We start from the raw sequence: 21,804 nt of genomic DNA on the forward strand, positions 1-21,804 counted from the left end.
TCAAACATCTAAAGCTTTTGCAGTGATTACAAAAACGGTCTTTAAGTCAATTACGTATGGTCTTATTAAAACAGACTGATGTTTATTATTTATATTGGAGAGTATGATGAAATTGAAAGGCTTTTAGTTTGTTTTGTAAGAAAATCTTTCATTGACAAATCGCACGTTCAGCTTTTGAGTTGGAGATATTCTGTTCTTGGCAAAAAAAATATGTTGACTCAGGCATTATTGTTTTTTTTGCTGCTGGCACAGTGTTGATTTGTAAGAGAGATGGTATTGCTCAAGGCTCCTCGTTTCTGGTGGTTAGGGTTAGCTTTAGCTTTCCTGCACTCGACAGCTGTGTTAAAATCAAATCAGTTGGACCTCGAGGGTCACTCTGGGGAGACTTCATCTGGTGTTTTGTGTTTTCAAATTTCTCTTGTGACCCAGCGGTTGGATAAATGGCTGGTAAACAGTGGGGAAATGCTGCTCAGGATTCTGCGCTTGCTGATTTTGGCAGAGGTTCAAGTTTTTGCTCTGAACTCACGGTGTCCGATTGGCAGGACCTGAAACTTTTTTTTTGCGCTGTTTTTACAAGTGCCTGTCAAACCGACCATTTTGCACAGGCTCAGTGCTGACATTTCCTGTCTTGGATTATCACCACTCCGAGTTAAAGACGACGCTACTTTGTGCAGCCCTTGCCCTCCCACCCCCACGGTGGCTCTTTTACCGAAAGATTTGCTGCTGGGTTTTGCTCGCTGTCTCCATGGCAATGTGAAGTGTTCCAAGTTCTGAAAAAGTCCAGCATGTTTACAAAAATTGTGCCATCAGATTAGCCTGACTCCCCCCATTCCTCAGTAAGTGGATTTCTGCTCTGCAATAGATCCTTGTGCAGTTCTGCTCTGAGCAGTCAGATACATAGGCAGTGCTATTTGTTTAATTCCGTAGCAGCGTTGAGTGTGTGTGTGTGTGAGAGAGAAAGAGAGACGTGTGTAGTTTTGTGCACATTGTAGATTACTGTTGATCGAGTCTTTGAGGAATGTCGGCCGACTTGGTGTACGCAGCAATTTATTTTCTGGCGCTGTCTCTCTCCCTCCCCCTCTACATTTCTCGAATTTGTTTACTTGGTTCCTGCCTCTTCCTCTTCCTCTCTTTTTGTGATGTGGAATAAAAACAGAAAGTACTAACACCATGAATATCATTGGAAGTGATGATGTCGGCCTCTTCTTGTCGGGGGTGGATTCAACAAGTGGGCGGTGTGCACAGTTCTGTCTACAACAGAATTGAGTTGTTTGGACTCTGGTTAATGACCCATTTATCTCTCGCCTTCTGCTGCCTCTTGTGTAGCAGTACCTTCTATTTTGAGCCCTCAAATGGAAGTCAGTGCAGTGCTTATCACCATATTTTTTTCTCCATCACTATCATTTTAATTGTTAATTGTCTTCATGAAAAAAAGTACTCTTTTGTCTATGCGATAGTGTGGTCACTGACTTTGGGCACAGTTGGCATGACAGTGTGTTTTGATGCAGTGGTTGAAAAGTGCTGCTCTGTTTAACACATCATGCTGTCAGAAGTATAATTTACTGCAGCCAGTAACTGGTTGTTTCACATATGGTAAAACTGAAAGAATTAATGGAAAGGTTACTCTGACACATTGGCTCTTCTTAATGGAAACAGAAATGTTTGCCAAGCTTAGTTGGAAATGGTCTTTGGGTTAATTTTTTAAAAACATTGACTGTCCAGTGAGAAACCAAGGCAACTGTAAACCAGGAATTAATTCTGAGCAGTCCTATTCCTTCACTATAATAATCTCGTATTGGCTGAAAATAAGGATTGCAGCATTTCCCAGTGTGTAGTTGTACATACAATATGTAGAAACATTATTGATAATAAGATGAGAATATCACTTGGTTAGGACAATAGATGTGGCAATAATATATTTCTTTAAAATAATGACAAGGTAAAATATGGGATAAGATTTCTTGTCCATCCAGAAGGTAGAGATCACAATCTTTTTTTAAAATTCATTCAGGGAAATTAGGCTTTGCTGACACCCAGCATTTATTGTCCATCCCTAATTGTCCTTAAGGAGGTGGTAGTGAACTGCCTTCTTGAAACCCTACAGTCTGTTTGGTGTAGGTAGATCTACAGTATCTGTGGGAGGGAGTTCCAGGATTTTTGGACCAGGAACAATGAAGGAACAGTGATGTATTTCCAAGTCCGGATGGTGGGTAACTTAGAGGGAAACCTGAAGTTGGTGTTCTCAAGCATTTGCTACTCATGTCTTTCTCCAGGGCTGTAATGAGGTCAGAAACTTTTAGTCTTCTGACAACCCGAAATTAATATCTGTAAGCAGGTTATTTGTGTACAAGCGCAGTATGATAATTTCCATTATCTTGCTGATGATTGATTTAGAATGATGGAGTGTCAATTGGTCAAATTCAATTTGCCCTGCTTTGTAGGTACATGTATTTTTAATTGATCAATTCACAGGCATAATTCTTTAGCAGATGAGACGAATGCAGGCCTTCTGGCTCAGAGGTAGGGGTGCTACCATTGTGCAGCAAGTGTTTGTTGTCCTAATTTTGAGACATTCCTTTCTGGGCAATTTTCCACAATATTAGGGAGATTCTAGTATTGTAGACATTGGCACAACTTGGCTAAGGGCATGACTAGTCCTGGAGCTGAAGTCTTCAGTACAGCAGTCCAAATGTGTTTACATATGACCTTTGCTATATACAGTGCCTTCACCTGTTTTTTGGTGTTAAGTGGACGAGTAGAATTGACTGAAGAACAGTACCTTTAATGCTGGGGACCTCAGAGACCACCATCCGGACTTGGAAATACACCACTGTTCTTTCATTGTTCCTGGATCATCCATTCAACATTTCTGATTGACCTTGATTATAAATGTTTTAACTTTGTCTTTGCATTAATATGTTCTTCCCTCATTGAGGAATAGGATATTTAGTGATATAAAGTCATGTCAGGAAACCAAAGTAGAGGGCAAGAGACTTTAAGTATACAAAGAAAGTTTTATTTTAATTTTGTGAAGTCTTCAACAATAGTAAAAAAAAAGAACTGAAGTAATGGAAGCGTGCCCTTGGAAAAAGTAAGATTTTAGTACCAGATATTTTTGGGCAGTAATATTCATAAATCATGAAAAATGCACGAGCACACCATTGAAGAAATCCTAATCTTTTCTATTGTATAGTGGGTGAGTAATTTGTGAAGGAGCAGATCAAATCTGACGGCAACTTCCTGATATTCCCATTGACTACAGATTTCATAGATTGCTGCCCAATTTGCTAATTAACGTTGAACATTGATAGCCTCACTATAATTATTTCAGTAGAAATAGGGCCATCATTATCTATTCTAACTCATTAGATTAGATTAGATTACTTACAGTGTGGAAACAGGCCCTTCGGCCCAACAAGTCCACACCGCCCCGCCGAAGTGTAACCCACCCATACCCCTATATCTACCCCTTACCTAACACTACGGGCAGTTTAGCATGGCCAATTCACCTGACCTGCACATCTTTGGACTGTGGGAGGAAACCAGAGCACCCGGAGGAAACCCATGCAGACACGGAGAGAACGTGCAAACTCCACACAGTTAGTCGCCTGAGGCGGGAATTGAACCCGGGTCTCTGGCGTTGTGAGGCAGCAGTGCTAACCACTGTGCCACCGTGCCGCCCCAAATTGTCAATCATTCTTTCCTTCAATTTTCAAAAAAGAATTCTAATCTGTTTTTTCCACATTCTGCAGAACTGTTCAGTGTTTAACTGTCTTTTAACATCTTCTCCATAAGATTTCTTTGGGCTTTTGAAACATTTGACATCATTTCTGAGATTCAGTAACTCTCATGATCCTTTTGTTGTTTTGAACCTTGGTAGCATTGTTCACTAGGGATGTTCATTCTTCCCTAGTTTTTTAGTTTAAAATAATCTGGTTACCAAACAATAACTTTTTCACAAATGAGTGCTCTGTAACATAAACATATTGGCAAAAATTCTGTTCAAAGAACAGGTCATTCCTGTTGCAGTTCACATCAGTATTCAATTCAAACTATGTCGCTGAGCCAGTTCTATCGTTTGTTTCTTTACCAGCTTTACTGTGACACTAAGGTCTCTTGAAATTTCATTTTAGCAATTAAACTGATAATAACCCCTCTCCATGCTTTGCAATTAATTTCAATCTTTACTTAGACCCCACCACGTAACACTGTATACATGTCAATTATTGTTAAAGCTGGAGTTAAGTTTGATTTATTTATATTGGTCTAACAATCAACTAAATGTTATGAACATGTGAAACTATTTTCTTATCGTTATTCTTGAGTTATAGACATGGACTGAAAAGGAACTTCAAACATGAAAAATGTACTGTGGTGATAACAAGTGAATAATTGTTTTAAAAGAACCATTTGTAAAGTTGACTATTTTCCTCCATAAGGGCAGTAGTCAGACTCCAAATGTTATTCGATATCGAGAAGTTACACCACTGTTGTCAGTTGTTACAAAAAGATAGTCAGTCCCTAAAGGATATGCCACAGATGGTTGTAAATGATCGTTTAGGTTACACAAAAATAGCTTATCGAGCAAATGGGCAAACTGAAATTGTGAATTATGTTATTGTGAAATTATAGTACACTTCATTTACTAGAATCATAATTGCACCATATTACAAACTAGTAGCTCCTGCTAAAGCAGGCCAAAAAATGGGTATTTTGTAGAAAGTACCTAATTCTAAACCAACAAGTAAGGGCAAGTAAGGATGGACTATAATTGATGGCCTTGACATCAATGTCTACATCTGATGAAAGAATGCAAGCAGAGCTTTAATCTAATTAGAGAGGGTTATGTCATGGGAGGAAGCAAATAAATGCTTGAAAATAGAAAAGATACAGCAGCATTGCAGAGCAACTGTTTTGACAGTGTTACCAAGAAGTGGACAGGAAGGGCCAGAGTATATAAGTATAAAAAACGCTAGCAAATGGGAACAAAGGGTGAACAAAAGATAAAATTAATGGCTCTTTCCTTGAATGTGTGGAGTATTCAGAACAAATAAATTTAAAAAGATGAATACAGTTGCAAGGAAACCAAAGCTGGAAACTGAACATTTAGGGGTACATGACTTTTCAAAAGGTTGGATAAGAAAGGGAAGGTAGTGTAGTGGCTTTGTTAGTACATGATGGAGTTCGAACACTACCAAGTAATGACCATGGATCAAATGATGTAGAATCCGTATGCATAGAGTTGAGTAATGAGGGGAAGCAGATACTGATGGATGTACTCTATAGGTTCCTAACAGCTGTTCTGTGGGACAGAGAATAAATTGGAAGATAACAAGGGGATTTTAAAAAAGGCATTGATCACAGGTGACTTTAAACTTCATATAGATTGGGTAAATCTGATTGGCAGAGGTAACCATAAGGAAGAGTGCATGGCATTCATTCAGGCTAATTTCCTAAAACAATATGCTGCAGATCCGGGTATTTTGGATCTAATATGTAACAAGATGTAATAAATGATACCATAGTAAAAGATACTAAAGGGAAAAGTGACCATAACATGGTAGAATTAAGCATTCACTGTGACAATGAGAAACTTAGATCAGAAACTACTACACTAAGCTCAAGTAATGGTAATTACGTGGGAATGAGTGGAGAATTGTCTGGAATGGATTGGCAATAGGAATTTAGCATAAGAGACAGGTGATGAACAATGTCTACATTTAACAAAATAGTTTATAACTCACAACAAAGATGTATCCCAGTAACAGAGAAGAATTCTAGGACAGGGATAAACCAAACTATGTTTAAACAGGGAAATTAAGGACAAAGCAAAAAACAAAATGTGGCAAAGATTAGGAAGTCAGAGGATTGGGAAAGTTTTAAAAGGCAATAAGAGATAACCAAAGAAGGGAGAAAGTGAAGTATGAGGGTAAACTAGCAAGTAACATAATAATGGATAGCAAGCCCTTAAAATGTGTAAAAAGGAAGAGAAAGGCCAAAATGAATATTGGACCCTTGGAGAACAAATCAAGGGAAATATTAATGGGGAACCAGGAATTGCACAGGAGTTCAACAAATGCTTTGCATTAGTCTTCAAGGTTTAGGATACGAATAACATTTCAAAAATACTGATTAAGTATTTAGGTATTTGATAAGATAATGCACATAAGGATACTTAATAAGATTAGAGCCTATGCTATTGGAATGGTACATTAGCATGGATAGAGGATTGGCTAACTAATATTAGACAGAGTTAGGATAGAGGCAGTTTTCATTATTGCAACCTGCAACTCATGAAGTGCCATAGCAATCCGTGCTGGGGCCACTTTATTTACAATATATATTAATGACTTGGATGAGGAAAGTGAAAGTCCTATTGCCATGTTTACAGATGATGCAAATTTAGGTGGGAAGGAAGTTAGTGAGAATGATAAAAGGAGTCCTGCAGAGGAGTATAGACAGGTTAAGTGAGTCAGTAAATCCTTGTGAGATGGAATATAAGGTGTGAAAATGTGAGGTTATGCACTTGGCAGGGAGAATAGAAGAGCAGAATATTATTTAAATTGGGGAAAACTGCATATAACTGAACACAAGGGGTTTGAAAATCCTAGTGCATGAATCACAAAAAAAACCGCTTCCAAGTTCCCAAAGTAGGAAAGGCAAATGGAATATTGTCCTTTATTTCAAAAGGAATGGAGTTCAAAAATAGGAAGGTCTTGCTAAATCCGTGCAAGGCATAAGACAGACTCCAGCTGGAATATTTTGAAAAATGTTGGTCATGTTAAGGAAGGAGAGAAGTACAGGCATGGGAGGCAATCCAGAGAAGGCCTGAGTATGGAGGGCTTTTCCTGTAAGCTAAGGGTGAGTAAGTTTGGCTTGTACTAATTGGACTTCGGGAAAATGATCAGCAACCTTATTGAAATACATAAAATTCTTAGTGTTCTTGACAAGGTAGATGAGGAAAGGTTGTTTCCTCTTTTAGAAGTGTCCAGGACCAGAAGGCATGTTTCATTCCCTTGATTTTCATAAGTTGTCCCATTTTCTTGGAAGCAAGATGAGTTGCTCAGGATGCACTAAGGGCTCATTGATCCCTGGGGATGGAGTCAGCTTCATGTCTTAGATGTAGATGGTATGGGCACGGAATCCATAACTGAGCCATTATCATGTCTTGGGACACGAACAGATGATTTCTATTTTTATTTCCCTACTTTTCTTGTTCTGCTTCATTGAACTCCATTTTGAACATTTGTGTGTATATCCTATGCAGCCATTTAATTCATCCATTTACTTACTTTGCTGTTTTGTTTATTTGACACCTTTTCATTACCACAATGGGACAATCTTTGTACACCATCCATCAGCTCACATCCCTTTCAAGCTTTTCTCCTACTAGCTATAACACATTGTCTTCCTGTAACAGGAGTCAGCAGTCATTATTGTTTACTACTTTGTAATGTTCATCTCTCCCTCCTCTTTGTTTCATCAGACTTTCTAAAGGGTTTAATTTCCTTCAGCTTCTGATAAAGGTGATACATGCTGTGTTAATATATTGTTCTCCTTTTCAGAGGTTGGTAGTTGCTGTATACTTTCAAGGTTTACTGATTTATTTTTAATTTGGCAACTTGTTCTTCTTTCTGGTTTTGTCTTGACACCCACATGCTCTTTCAGAGAAAAAATGTTAGCAATTGCAGTATCTTAGAGGTTCCTCGTTGCAAAATTATTTGACAACCCTTTTTCAGTATTCTAATAACACCTAATAGAGGTATATTGAAATGGAAACTGACCTGCCTTTAGCATTGTAATGACACATGACCCTCTTCTCTCATCCACCTTTTCACTGCCAGAACAGACGCTCCAAGTGCTGCAAAATCCAGTGTCATTATACCTACTTTTTTTTTTCTTTCCTACATCACCAGGTTCATTCCTCAGAATCCTTGGAAAAATCAAGGATTCAGTTATTCAGATTATAGTTTTCCAATTTTTCACAATACTGTATTTGCACATAATGAGGTTGTCAGAATATTAAACACCTTGTGGTATACTCGAGACTGTTGACTGATGAACTTGTGTTATTTTGAAGATCATTGACCCCCAAGTTCCTACAGTGGCACCACTTATACTGCAGTATTCAGTTGCTGCTGCTTTTGCTTTTTCTCTCCTCCTATACACCAGGAGTGCTCATGCTTGATCAGTAGTGGGGGACAAGACTGACACGTGTAAAAGGGTGATTTGTTGACAGACTTTCTCATGTTACTGCCTCGTCAGAGCGTTTAATGTTGCAACTAACAAAAATAGTTTTGCTTCGGAATATTTCTTGAATTCCTAGATGGCTCAGAAATTTGTTGGCTGTCTAGAGCAATGTAGTTCAGTTTGCTTTTAAAGATTTCACTACATGCAAATTGAAAACCACCAAGTAATTTAGTACCAATATCGCCAAGGTATCAGAAATAACTTTAAAGAAATGAAATAAATTGCAAGTATTTATATAGGATCCTTTTAAAGCTTAAAGGTCCCAAAGCACTTTACAACCAATTAAGTACTTTGAAAGTATTTTAGAGGGTGAAAGAACAACGTATAGTTTATATGCAACAAGATCCTAGAAACAGTAATGAAATAAATGATTGGAATTCTATCTTTGGTTATGTTAATTGCTGAATAAATATTAGCCAAGGTTCTACTGGAACCTTTCTGACTTGTTGAGTAATACCATGGGATTTTTTTACATCCAGCTGAAGAGACATACAGACCTTTCTTGACGTACAGTATATCGGGATGAGATTTTGAAACCGTGTAACAGACTAACAGGACTGATTGCTTCTTCCCATTATCGCAGCCTTTTTTATTTTCTTTCTTTTATCCCATTGGTCTGCTATAGCATTGTTTAGGCATAGAGATCAAAACTGTACTTCAGATGTGTTCCAACCAAGTTCCTTTACAATTAAAACAAGACGAATACTTGCGTTCGAGTCCTGTTATGATAATAGCTAACATTCTATTAACCTTTGTGATAGCTTGCTACACTTGCATGTTAGTCTGCAGTGACTAATTGACAAGGACACCTTAGTCTCTTTTAAGTATATCTGCACTTTGCAACCTCTTCCCAATTCAGAAAAACTCTGCGCATCTGTTTTTCCTACTAAAGTGGGTGACCTCACATTTTTAGACATCATCTACCTTCTGCCAAGTTCTTGCCCATTCACTAAACCTGTCCAAATCTTCCTGAAATCACTTAACAGCTGCTTCACAACCCATTCCCACTTAGCTTTGTCTCATTCACTCATTTAGAAATATAACATTTGCTCCTCCAAATCGTAAATATATATTGTAAACAGCTGGGGCTGAAATACTGCACTTGTCATAGTCTAGAAGAAAGTGAGGACAACAGATGCTGGAGATCAGAGCTGAAAATGTGTTGCTGGAAAAGTGCAGCAGGTCAGGCAGCATCCAAGGAGCAGGAGAATCGACGTTTCGGGCATGAGCCCTTCTTCAGGAATGAGGAGAGTGTGCCAAGCAGGCTAAGATAAAAGGTAGGGAGGAGGGACTTGAGGGAGGGGCGTTGGAAATGCGAGAGGTGGAAGGAGATCAAGGTGAGGGTGATAGGCCGGAGTGGGGGTGGGGGCGGAGAGGTCAGGAAGAAGATTGCAGGTTAGGAAGGTGGTGCTGAGTTCGAGGGTTGGGATTGAGACGAGGTGGGGGGAGAGGAAATGAGGAAACTGGAGAAATCTGAGTTTATCCCTTGTTGTTGGAGGGTTCCTAGGCGGAAGATGAGGCGCTCTTCCTCCAACCGTCGTGTTGCTATGGTCTGGCGATGGAGGAGTCCAAGGACCTGCATGTCCTTGGTGGAGTGGGAGGGGGAGTTGAAGTGTTGAGCCACGGGGTGGTTGGGTTGGTTGGTCCGGGTATCCCAGAGGTGTTCTCTGAAACGTTCCGCAAGTAGGTGGCCTGTCTCCCCAATATAGAGGAGTGGAGGAGACCTCCTCTCACCCTGCCCCCTGTAAAAACGCCATCCCATATTCCCAATTCCTTCGTCTCCATCGCTTCTGCTCGCACGAGGACCAGTTCCAATACCGAACAACCCAGATGGCCTCCTTCTTCAAAGACCGCAATGTACCCCCAGACGTGATCGACGATGCTCTCCACCGCATCTCCTCCACTTGCCACTCCTCCGCCCTTGAGCCCCGCCCCTCCAATTGCCACCAGGACAGAACCCTACTGGTCCTCACCTACCACCCCACCAACCTCCATATACATCATATCATCCGTCGTCATTTCTGCCACCTCCAAATGGACCCCACCACCAGGGATATATTTCCCTCCCCTCCCTTATCACTGTTCCGAAAAGAACACTCCCTCCGTGACTCCCTTGTCAGGTCCACACCCCCCACCAACCCAACCTCAACTCTCGGCACCTTCCCCTGCAACCGCAAGAAATGCAAAACGTGCGCCCACACCTCCCCCCTTACTTCCCTCGAAGGCCCCAAGGGATCCTTCCATATCCGCCACAAATTCACGTGCACCTCCACACACATCATTTACTGCACCCGATGTGGCCTCCTCTATATTGGGAGACAGGCCGCCTACTTGCGGAACGTTTCAGAGAACACCTCTGGGACACCCAGACCAACCAACCCAACCACCCCGTGGCTCAACACTTCAACTCCCCCTCCCACTCCACTAAGGACATGCAGGACCTCCATCGCCAGACCATAGTGCGCCTCATCTTCTGCCTAGGAACCCTCCAACCACAAGGGATGAACTCAGATTTCTCCAGTTTCCTCATTTCCTCTCCCCCCACCTTGTCTCAATCCCAACCCTTGAACTTAGCACCACCTTCCTAACCTGCAATCTTCTTCCTGACCTCTCTGCGCCCACCCCCACTCCAGCCTATCACCCTCACCTTAACCTCCTTCTACCTATCACATTTCCAACGCCCCTCCCCCAAGTCCCTCCTCCCTACCTTTTATCTTAGCCTGCTTGGCACACTCTCTCCTCATTCCTGAAGAAGGACACATACCCAAAACGTCGATTCTCCTGCTCCTTGGATGATACCTGACCTGCTGCGCTTTTCCAGCATCACATTTTCAGCACTTGTCATAGTCTGCCAGTGCAAACATTACTTATTTATTCCTACTCTGTTTTGTGTTTGTTAGCCAATCATTAACCCACTAGTATTTTACCTCCTATCTCATGTTTTAACCTTTCCAATCAGCCTCCTTTGGGTAACTTTATTAAAAGTCTTCTGAAAATCTGAGTATATTACATCCATCAACGCTCCTTATCACTTTGTCAAACATTTGAAGAAGTTTGTCAAAAGTGATTTCTAGTTCGCAAATTCATACTGAGTATTCCTAATCGGATTATTGTCAATCAGGTGTCCATTTTTTCCATCCTTTACAATAGATTCTAACATGTTTCAGACTACAGATATATTGATATAAGGCTAGCCAGGTTTGTAGTTCCCTGTTTTCACTCTTACTTTGAAAGCTAATTTTTCACTGTCAGGAGTCTGAACTTGTATATCTAATACATACAAGTATGACTGTGTGTGGAGCTTGCACATTCTCCCCGTGTTTGCGTGGGTTTCCTCCCACAGTCCAAAGATGTGCAGGTTAGGTGAATTGGCCGCGCTAAATTGCCCGTAGTGTTAGGTGTAGGGGTATGGGTGGGTTGCGCTTCGGCGGGTCGGTGTGGACTTGTTGGGCCGAAGGGCCTGTTTCCACACTAAGTAATCTAATCTATAAGTAGTTTTTCGGTAATGCATTGTTTGCATTCTTGTGCAAACCCAAGTTGTCGAAAAAAATTGTGCTTTAGAAACCGCACTTAAATTATTGATGTAATCGCATTGCAGCCAACAGACATTTTAAGAGTTTGTGCTTTAGAAACAGTGTCCCTAACACATCAATCGCATTACAGCGAATTTACTTTAACGAAACGCGTGCTAAAGCAGAACAGCCTGTACTGAAAACAACAAATATGGGGAGATCACAGTGAGTCATACAGCATTCATGGAGAGAGGGCAAGCTTACGTTTGAGTCTAGATGATTCTTATCGAAGCAGAAGTGAAGTGTTGAGGGGTCAGCGTTTATGCAATAATTTGGAAGGGGGAGGTGGGAGGTTGTGGATGGAGGGTGCTGATGGAGAAAAGATGTTGATAGTTCAGATTAAGTGATCGGAATGCGAGAATGGCAGAACAATAGTATGTCTCCTGTCAGACTTGAAAGGACAGTAAGTGGAATGGGGGGAGGGTGTGCATGATAACAAGCTAAAAGAAAGGGAAGAAATGGGAGTTGGTTCACAATTTAAAGGTGTTGAACTCCATATTAAATTCAAAAGGCTGTAAAGTGCCTAGTCTGAAGATGAGCTGTTGTTCTTCCAGTTTGCGCTGTGGAGGAAGCTGAGGACAGACAAGTGGGCATGCAAGCTGAACACTGCGTTAAAATGACTGGCTGTAGGAAAGTCAGGGTACTACTTGTGTACAGACTGGAGGTGTTCCACAAAACAGTCACCTAGTCTGTGTTTGGTTTCTCAAATGTAGAGTTGACCACCTTGGGTGCAGCAAATACAGTACACTACACTGGAGGTGGGACATGTGAAATGCTGTTACATCTGGAAAGACTGTTTAGGCCCTTGAATGGTGAGCAGGGAGGTGATGAAGAGGCAGCTGTTGTACCTTTTGCAGTTACATGGGATGGTAATATTGATGGTTGTGGAATGTGCTAGGGTGTCTCTGAGGAAATGATCCCTGCGAAATGCAGCCGGGTATTGAGGGGAAGATGTGTTTAGTGGTGGCGTTCTGCTGGAGTTGTCTAAAATAGCGGAGAATGATCCTTTGAATGCGAAGACTGGTGGGATGAAAAGTAAGGGCAAGAGGAACCCAATCACATTATTGTGAGTGATGGGAAGGGGCATGGATGGAAGCATGGGTCACTGTTTGGATGAAGTTGAGGGCCCTGTCAACCACAGTGGGTGGGAAACCATAGTAGTGGAACAAGCAAGCCATGTCAACAGCTCTGTTTTGAAATAAGGCATTATCTGAACAAATGTGACATAGGTGAAGAAACTGGGGGAATGGGATGGAGTCCTTGCAGCACATGGGGTGTGACGAGCTATAGTGAAGGTAGCTTTGGGATTGAGTGGCTTTGTAGTGGATGGCAGTGGACAGTTTACTCCCCGAAATGGAGACAGAGAGATCAAGGGAAGTGTCGAAAATGGATGATGTGAAAGTTATAGAGGGGTGGAAATTGGAGGCAAAGTCAATGAAATTTTCAATATCCTGGCGGGAGCATGAAGCACCACTGAAGCAGTTATCAATGTACCGAAAAAAAAGCTGGGGGTGGGGGGCATATATAAGACTGGAACAAGGATCACTCCACATAAAGAGGCAGGCATTAAGAGTGATCGGATTCCCTTTCCCTTTGTCCACCACCACCACCCCCCTCCCAACACGCACCTTCCCATGCAACTGCAGAAGCTGCAACACCTGACCCTTTACCATCTCCCTGCTCACCATCCAAGGGTCTAAACAGTCTTTCCAGGTGAAGCAGCATTTCATCTGTACATTCTCCAAACTTGTGTATTGTTTTCACTGCACCTAATGTGGCCTACTCTACATGTGAGAAATCAAACACTGACTGGACGACTGTTTCGTCAAACACCTTCAGTCTGTGCGCAAGCAGGGACCCCAACTTTGCAGTGGCCAGTCATTTCAACACAGCATCCTGCTCGCCTGCCCACTGTCTGTAACACTGCAGCATGCAGAGGACAGTTAATCACAGTGCAAACCAGAGAAACAACATCTCATCTTCTGTCTAGACACTTTTGGACTTAATTTAAAAGGTATTGAACTCAATATTGTGAACCAACTCCTATTTCTTCCCTTTCTTTTTAGTTTGTTATGATGTTCTCCACTCCTCCCATCCCACTTATTGTCTTTCTTGGCAAGTATGAAACCATTGTTCTGCCATTCCCACATTCCGATCATTTAATATGAACTATCAGCATCTTTTCTCCAACAGCACCCACTATCTCCCCCTCCCCCCCAAAAAATCTATAGCATAACCGCTGTCCCCTTCACACTTCACTTTCACTCTGATGAAGAGTCTTCTAGACTGGAAACTTTGGCTTGCTCTCTCGCTCTCTGTGGACACTGTCTGACTCTCGGTGATCTTCAGCATTTATTTTCACTACAAATTCCAGCATCTGCAGTAGTTTGCTCCTGTATATCTAATATGGAGTGCAGCCAATCAACATGCCCTGTATTCCCTCAGTTACTTGCCCTTTATACTATAACTGGATGATTGTGAAAAGTCATGGCATTGTTCACCTTCATAAATATAGATTTGTGTCTGCATAACCAGATTTTAGTCTTTTACCTTCTGTTAAACTATTGAATCTCCGCCCAGTGTAATCAGGGTCTAAATAAAACGGAAAAAGACAAAGTAATTTTAGGAAAGTTTTAAGCAAGAACACTGGGAAGTGGGGTGTGTTACACTGCTTGTAAAGAAGAAAGAATTTTGATTTGTTTTCACATTGGCAGAATGCCCCAAAGTAATTCTCTAAGGAGTGCTGCTGTGTAGCCACTGTTGTAGATCTTCTCTAATCAATCTGTTCAAAGATGTTATTGCATACCACTGGAGGTGGTAAGACTTGAACATCTTGGTCCAGAAGCGGGGACATTACCACTGAATCAAAAGATCTCTTTTTGCCATTGTTGTAACCTGGATAGTAGTGGCAGCTAATTGGGGCACAACAGGTGGAAAGATAAAATGAACAGCAGGTGACTTTTTTTTTGCTGCTGTTTGAAGTATATGTGGATCTAAATGATCCTTATTCCTCTTCATCTTTCTTATGCTCTTATAGATAGATTTTTGATCAGTAAGAGAATCAAGGTTTACAGGGAAATGGCAAGAAAGTGGAATATTGGATCAGCTATGACCCTGTGGAATGGCAGACCAGGCCCAAGGAGCCAAATGGCCTACTCCTGTTTCTATTTCTTTATCCAAATTGCATGCTGAAATCTCTGAACTATTCTCAACCATTGGCTTTCTGACTTCAATAGTCAGGCAACCGTTAGGCAAGGCTGACGCAGGTTGGCTATACTATGCATTTAGGGAGATTGACTGCCAGACTCTATTATGCCATATATAATATTTGTGTTCTGCTGACCATATGTGCAAAATGATTTATTTTGCCAGCACAAGCTTTGTTTTTAAAGATATAACAGATGCTCCCTTGTTTAGCAATTTTTCTCCCTTCTTGTTTCTGAAGATTTGGCTTGAGTATATTCTGCAGGTACCAACAGTCGTGTACTTCAAGAAATTCTTTGTGTTGTTCCCTTGGGACAATGTATATACCCACATGTGGCTGCAAATAATGAAATAATATCTGATGTTGGAAGCATGTCATCTATTGTTCTTGGCACCATGTTATCTGTCACAACATTGTGCGTAAAATCTTTGGTATCCTATGATATTGTAAGCTTGTGAAATTACAGAAAACTTGAAGGCATGGAATGAGGTATCAAGCTTTTCAGTAAAGCATTCACTGCATTATGGTGGGTGTCCCTCAGAATCATCATATTGGGAGCAATCATTCTTGCCTCCATCCTCGTTGACAGAGACCAAGGGGTCTCCAAACTAGGGACATTTTCAAAAATCCATTTTGTGACAGACTGGTGTCCTTGGTTGAAAATAATCAGTACCAATGTACTCCTGCCTTAATTTGATGTGTACATTTATATATGTGTACACATACGCTTTCACACACAAAGCGGTTGGGAGGTTTGTAATTGTTAGAATTAAAAGCACAAAAGTAAGAATAACTTGCATTTATATAGCACTTTATACAGCCATCAAACATCTCAAAACACATTTTAACTAGTGGAATACAGGCTATTTTTCTTTATTGTAACAAAGGCTGTAATTTCACAAGCTTACAATATCATAGGATACCAAAGATTTTACGCACAATGTTGTGACAGATGACATGGTGCCAACATCAGATATTATTTCATTATTTGCAGCCGCATGTGGGTATATACATTGTCCCAAGGTATAGAGAATGCTGGATGGCTAAAGAAATTGAGGGTTGGTTAAGGAAAAGAAGGAAGCATATGTCAAGTATAGACAAGATAGATCGAGTGAATCCTTGTGGTATAAAGGCAGTAGGGGTACATTTAAGAGGGAAATCGGGAGTGCAGAAGGGGGACATGAGATAGCTTTGGCAAATAGAGTTAAAGAGAATCCAGAGGCTTTTTACAAATACATTAAGGACAAAAGGGTAACTAGGGAGAGAATAGGGCTCCTCAAAGATCAGCAAGGTGGCCTTTGTGTGGAGCAGGAGATGGAGGAGGTACTAAACAAGTATTTTGAATCAGTATTTACTGTGGGAAAGGACATGGAAGATATAGAATGTAGGGAAATAGATGGTGACATCTTGAAAATGTCCATATTACAGGGCAGGAAGAACTGGATGTCTTGAAAAGGATCTGATCAGGTATACCCTAGAACTGTGTGGGGAGCTAGGGAAGTGATTACTGCGCCCCTTGCTGAGATATTTGTGTCATCGATAGTCACAGGTGAAGTGCCAGAAGACTGGAGGCTGGCTAATGTGATGCCACTATTTAAGAAAGGTGGTAAGGACAAGCCAGAGAGCTTATAGACCAGTGAGCCTGATGTCGGTGGTGGGCACCTTGTTGGAAGGAATCCTGAGGAACAGGACGTACATGTATTTGGAAAGGCAAGGACTGATCAGGGATAGTCAACATGGCATAGTGCATGGGAAATCATGTCTCACAAACTTGATTGAGTTTTTTGAAGAAGTAACAAAGAGGATTAATGAGGGCAGAGTGGTAGACATGATCTATATGGAATCAACATTAGAGTAGTACTGGAAAAGCACAGCAGGTCTGGCAGGATTCAAGAGTGGGAAAATTGATGTTTCGCGCAAAAGCACTTCATCAGGAATATAGACTTCAGTAAGACAGTCAACAAGGTTCCCCATGGGGGACTGGTTAGCAAGGTTAGATCTCATGGAATACAGAGAGAATTAGCTATTTGGATACAGAACTGGCTCAAAGGTAGAAGACAGAGGGTGGTGGTGGAGGGTTGCTTTTCAGACTGGAGGCCTGTGACCAGTGGAGTGCCACAAGGATCGGTGCTGGGTCCACTACTTTTAATCATTTTATATAAATGATTTGGATGTGAGCATAAGAGGTATAGTTAGTAAGTTTGCAGATGATACCAAAATTGGAGATGTAGTGGATAGTGAAGAAGGTTACCTCAGATTACAATGGGATCTTGATCAGATGAGCCAATGGACTGAGGAGTGGCAGATGGAGTTTAATTTAGATGAATGCGAGGTGCTGCATTTTGGGAAAGCAAATCTTAGCAGGACTTATGGTAAGGTCCGAGGGAGTGCTGCTCAACAAAGAGACCTTGGAGTGCATATTCATAGCTTCTTGAAAGTGGAGTTGCAGGTAGATAGGATAGTGAAGAAGGTGTTTGGTATGCTTTCCTTTATTGGTGAGAGTATTAAGTAAAGGAATTGGGAGGTCACATTATGGCTGTACAGAACATTGGTTCGGTTACCTTTGGAATATTGCTTGCAGTTCTGGTCTCCTTTCTATCGGAAGGATGTTGTGAAACATGAAAGAGTTCAGAAAAGATTTTCAAGGATGTTGGAGGATTTGAGCTATAGGGAGAGGTTGAATAGGCTCGGGCTGTTTTCCCTGGACCGCCTGTGGCTGGGGGGTGATCTTAGAGAGGTTTTTAAAATCATGAGGGGCATGGATAGGGTAGATATACGAGGTCTTTTCCCTGATCAATGAGCCAATCCTGATGAGGGGCTCCTGCCCAAAACATCGATTTTCCTGCACCTCGGATGCTGCCTGACCTGCTGTGCTTTTCTAGCACCACTCTAATCTTGCCAGAGGAAGTGATGAAGGCTAGTACAATTGCAACATTTAAAAGGCATCTGGATGGGTATATGAATAGGAAGGGTTTGGAGAGATATGGGCTGGGTGCTGGAAGGTGGGACTAGATTGGGTTGGGATATCTGGTCAACATGGACGAGTTGGATTGAAGGATCTACTTCCGTGCTGTACGTCTCTATAACTCTAATACAGGAACTTGGGAAACACAGCAAACTATTTGCACATAACAGATTTCTACAAACAGTGATAATGACAATAATATGTTCTAGTCATTTTGAATTAAAAATGTTTTTTATTCTTTCATGGGATGTGGACATTGCTGGCAAGCATGGCATTTGTAGCCCATTTCTAATTGCCTTTGAGAAGGTGGGTGCTGAGCTACTGTGGTACATGTGGTCAAGTACACCCGTAATGTTGTTTATTGAGGGATGGACAACACTGCAATAGTAATATCATTCCAAGTCAGGATGATGAGTGGCTTGGAGGGGAAACATGCAGATAGTGGCATTCCCGTATATCATGTTTCACCAGTAAAGTGATAGAAGGGTCATTAACAGTACGATCAGTCATCCCTTATTACTGCTTAATGATGTTCAGTTTGAATTGCACGAAGGCTGCTCAGCTTCTGACCTCATTACAACCTTTGTTCACCCATTGACAAAAGAGCTGAACTCGAGGGGAAAGATGAGAGTGACTGCCCTGGTTATCAAGGCTGTGTTTTCCCAAGTGTGGCTTCAAGGAGTCCTGAGAAAATTTGAGTCAGTGGAAATGAGGAAACCTCTTCACTCTTTGGAGTGATACCTAACACGAAGGAGGATGGTTATGGTTATTGAAGGTCAGTCTTTTCAACTCCAGCACCTCTATGCAAGTGTCCCTTAGGGTATAGTGTTAGGCTCAAACATCATCAAATTCCTCATCAATGATCTTCCTTCTGTCATAAGGTCAGAAGTGGACATATTTAATGATGGCAACACAATTTTAAGCACTGGTTATAACTCCAGAGATACTGAAGCAGGGATATTGAGCCATCACCCCACGGCACTCAATGGTATTCTCATTATTAGGTACCCCACTGTTAGCACCCTCAAGTTACCTTTGACCAGAAACTGAATTGGTCTATGGAAGGTGTGCTCAGTGTGAAGATGGGTCTTCATTTTCACAAGGACTGTGCAGTGGTCATTCCCAATTTTATTTTCATGAAGAGATGCGTCTGCAACAGGTAGATTGGTGAGGGTGACAAGTCCCCCATGAACTATTGCAGCTATGTCCTTTCGGGCTCAACCAGTTTGGGGTCAATTGTTTTGCGATTCTTAGTGATGAACGTTGAAGTCGTAACCCAGAGTACACTCTGTGTTCTTGCCTCTTTCTGCTTCATCTAAATGATAGTTGCTTTCTTTGTCAATAATTGAGTGAGGACAATAGGTAGTAATTAGTAGGAGAGTTACTTGTCCATGTTTGACATAATTTCATAATAGTACTTAGAGTATGGAATCAGTGGTGAGACTCCAGACAATCCATCCTGATTGAATACTGCTGGGCCTGTCCTGCTTTTCGGACAGGGAAATAACAGGTAAGGTGATGCTGGTTTCTGTGACATTGGCTACATGATAAACATTGGCTCAGTTATTAGGGATAATCTTGCTGCAGTTCTTTTCGATGGTGCCATATGACTTTTTATACTATCTGAATAGCTAGATGGGTCTCAGTTTAATTTCACATCTGAAAGATGGCACCTGAATTAGTGCACTAGTTTGTAACTGCTGCACTGGAGTGTCAGCCTTGACTTCGTGCTCCTTCTTAAAGTGAGGCTAAAACCTGGAGCCTCATGACTCAGGGTTGAGAGTACCATCAACAGAACCCTAGCTGACAATGAATTTCAGCTTAATGGATTTTTCTTGGTGAGGTAACTATCATACTCCAACTGGTTCCCAGCTGAGATCAGTTCAGTAAACACAGACTGAGATCTGAAATCCAACCCTATGGTGAATATGGCTTCCTACCACATTGCGGTAATTTTGCCCAGTAGATTATCAGCAAAGGAGGCATTGTATTAATTTTAATTTGAGAGTAAGGAAAACAGCCAAAGTGGCTGGGTTTCATTTTCGTACTGGTGGTATTAGTCAAATAATGTGACATGAACAGCCTCATCCAGTCCTGTTATTGGACAAATGCCAGAAAACAGGGTTTTGATTCAAAATTTTGTAAAATTTATAGTCTTTTCAATTCTGTTGTAGAATGATCACCAGATATTCCCCTCATCCTAGCCAATTTGCTTGATGGACAAAGTAGAAATGTTTTTTGGAGTTAGCACTGATATGATGGGCCCAACAAATGCTCTGTGTGCTGTATGATCCTGTGAAAAAGAACTTGCTTGAAGAGCTAATGTTATTTATTACTTGGAGCATGTGGGACAGAGATTTCTTCAGAAGTTAGCATTGTCTCTCTAGCATGATGTATTAATCTTCTCTTCATCCATACTTGCTGCTTTTTGGTAAGGAGTTGTAAGTTAACTCTCAAACTCAGCGGGACAACCTACTGGAATGTATCACAATTTGGCATTTCACATGGTTGTTGTTCTCTAGTGTTTTTCTGCTCCATTCTTTATATAGGATAATTACCTATAGCTCGTATGTAGAGTGACCAAACATATTTTTCTCCATTGGAGGAAGTTGAATGCTTATATAACTTGAAGGGCAAGGCATGGAGGCAGCTCACCATGAGCATTCCAGCCTGTATGGGGATTGAACTTGCACAATTGGCATCATCTGCAACATTTCCCTAGCCATCCAGACAACTAAGATGACCGACTCCCATGTTAATAAAGTGAAAGAATAGTGCGCCCTTTGTCTTTCTGGTTTACCTTTAAGTATTCACACTGGAAAAAGAAAAATTGTCGAGGAGCATACTGAGAAACAGGCTACTAGACTAGATGGGATTGAGGTTAACAAGGAAGTAGATGTTCAAAATTCTGGAAAGTGTGAAAATAGATAAGTCCCCAGGACAGGATGGGATCTATCCTAGGATTCTCTGGGAAGCCAGGGAGGAGATTGCTGAGACTTTGGCTTTGATCTTTATGTCGTCATTGTCTACAGCAATAGTTCCAGAAAACTGGAGATAGCAAATGTTGTTCCCTTGTTCAAGAAGGGGAGTAGAGACAACCCTGAAAATGTGTTGCTGGAAAAGCACAGCAGGTCAGGCAGCATCCAAGGAACAGGAGAATCGACGTTTCGGGCATGAGCCCTTCTTCAGGAATGAGGAAAATGTGTCCAGCAGGCTAAGATAAAAGGTAGGGAGGAGGGACTTGGGGGAGGGGTGTTGGAAATGTGACAGGTAGAAGGAGGTCAAGGTGAGGGTGATAGGCTGGAGTAGGGGTGGGGGTGGTGGTGGAGAGGTCAGGAAGAAGATTGCAGGTTAGGAAGGTGGTGCTGAGTTCGAGGGATTTGACTGAGACAAGGTGGGGGGAGGGGAAATGAGGAAACTGGAGAAATCGGCGTTCATCCCTTGTGGTTGGAGGGTTCCTAGGCGGAAGACGAGGCGCTCTTCCTCCAACCGTCGTGTTGCTATGGTCTGGCGATGGAGGAGTCCAAGGACCTGCATGTCCTTGGTGGAGTGGGAGTGGGAGGGGGAGTTGAAGTGTTGGGCTACGGGGTGGTTGGGTTGGTTCGTCTGGGTGTCCCAGAGGTGTTCTCTGAAACGTTCCGCAAGTAGGCGGCCTGTCTCCCCAATATAGAGGAGGCCACATTGGTTGCAATAAATGATGTGTGTGGAGATGCAGGTGAATTTGTGGCAGATATGGAAGGATCCCTTGGGGCCTTGGAGGGAAGTGGGGGGGGGGGGAGATGTGGGTGCAAGTTTTACATTTCTTGCGGTTG

General features: G+C 41.7%; 1 protein-coding gene across 13 annotated transcripts in view; it reads left to right on the forward strand.

Annotated features, from left to right (window-relative positions):
* Window positions 1-21,804, forward strand: part of LOC140458257 (ataxin-7-like protein 1) — a 247,119-nt gene that overhangs the window by 107,368 nt on the left and 117,947 nt on the right. For 2 of the 13 annotated variants that reach the window (XM_072552641.1, XM_072552644.1), the window contains exon 1: window positions 592-836. The exons of the other annotated variants lie outside the window; for them this stretch is intronic. The gene's annotated coding sequence lies outside the window, so the exon portion shown is untranslated. Of the gene's footprint in view, window positions 1-591; window positions 837-21,804 lie in introns of those variants that run through there. 13 annotated transcript variants of the gene reach the window in all.

The sequence above is a fragment of the Chiloscyllium punctatum genome, chromosome 32 (genome assembly GCF_047496795.1).
Source record: "Chiloscyllium punctatum isolate Juve2018m chromosome 32, sChiPun1.3, whole genome shotgun sequence".
Taxonomy (NCBI): domain Eukaryota; kingdom Metazoa; phylum Chordata; class Chondrichthyes; order Orectolobiformes; family Hemiscylliidae; genus Chiloscyllium; species Chiloscyllium punctatum.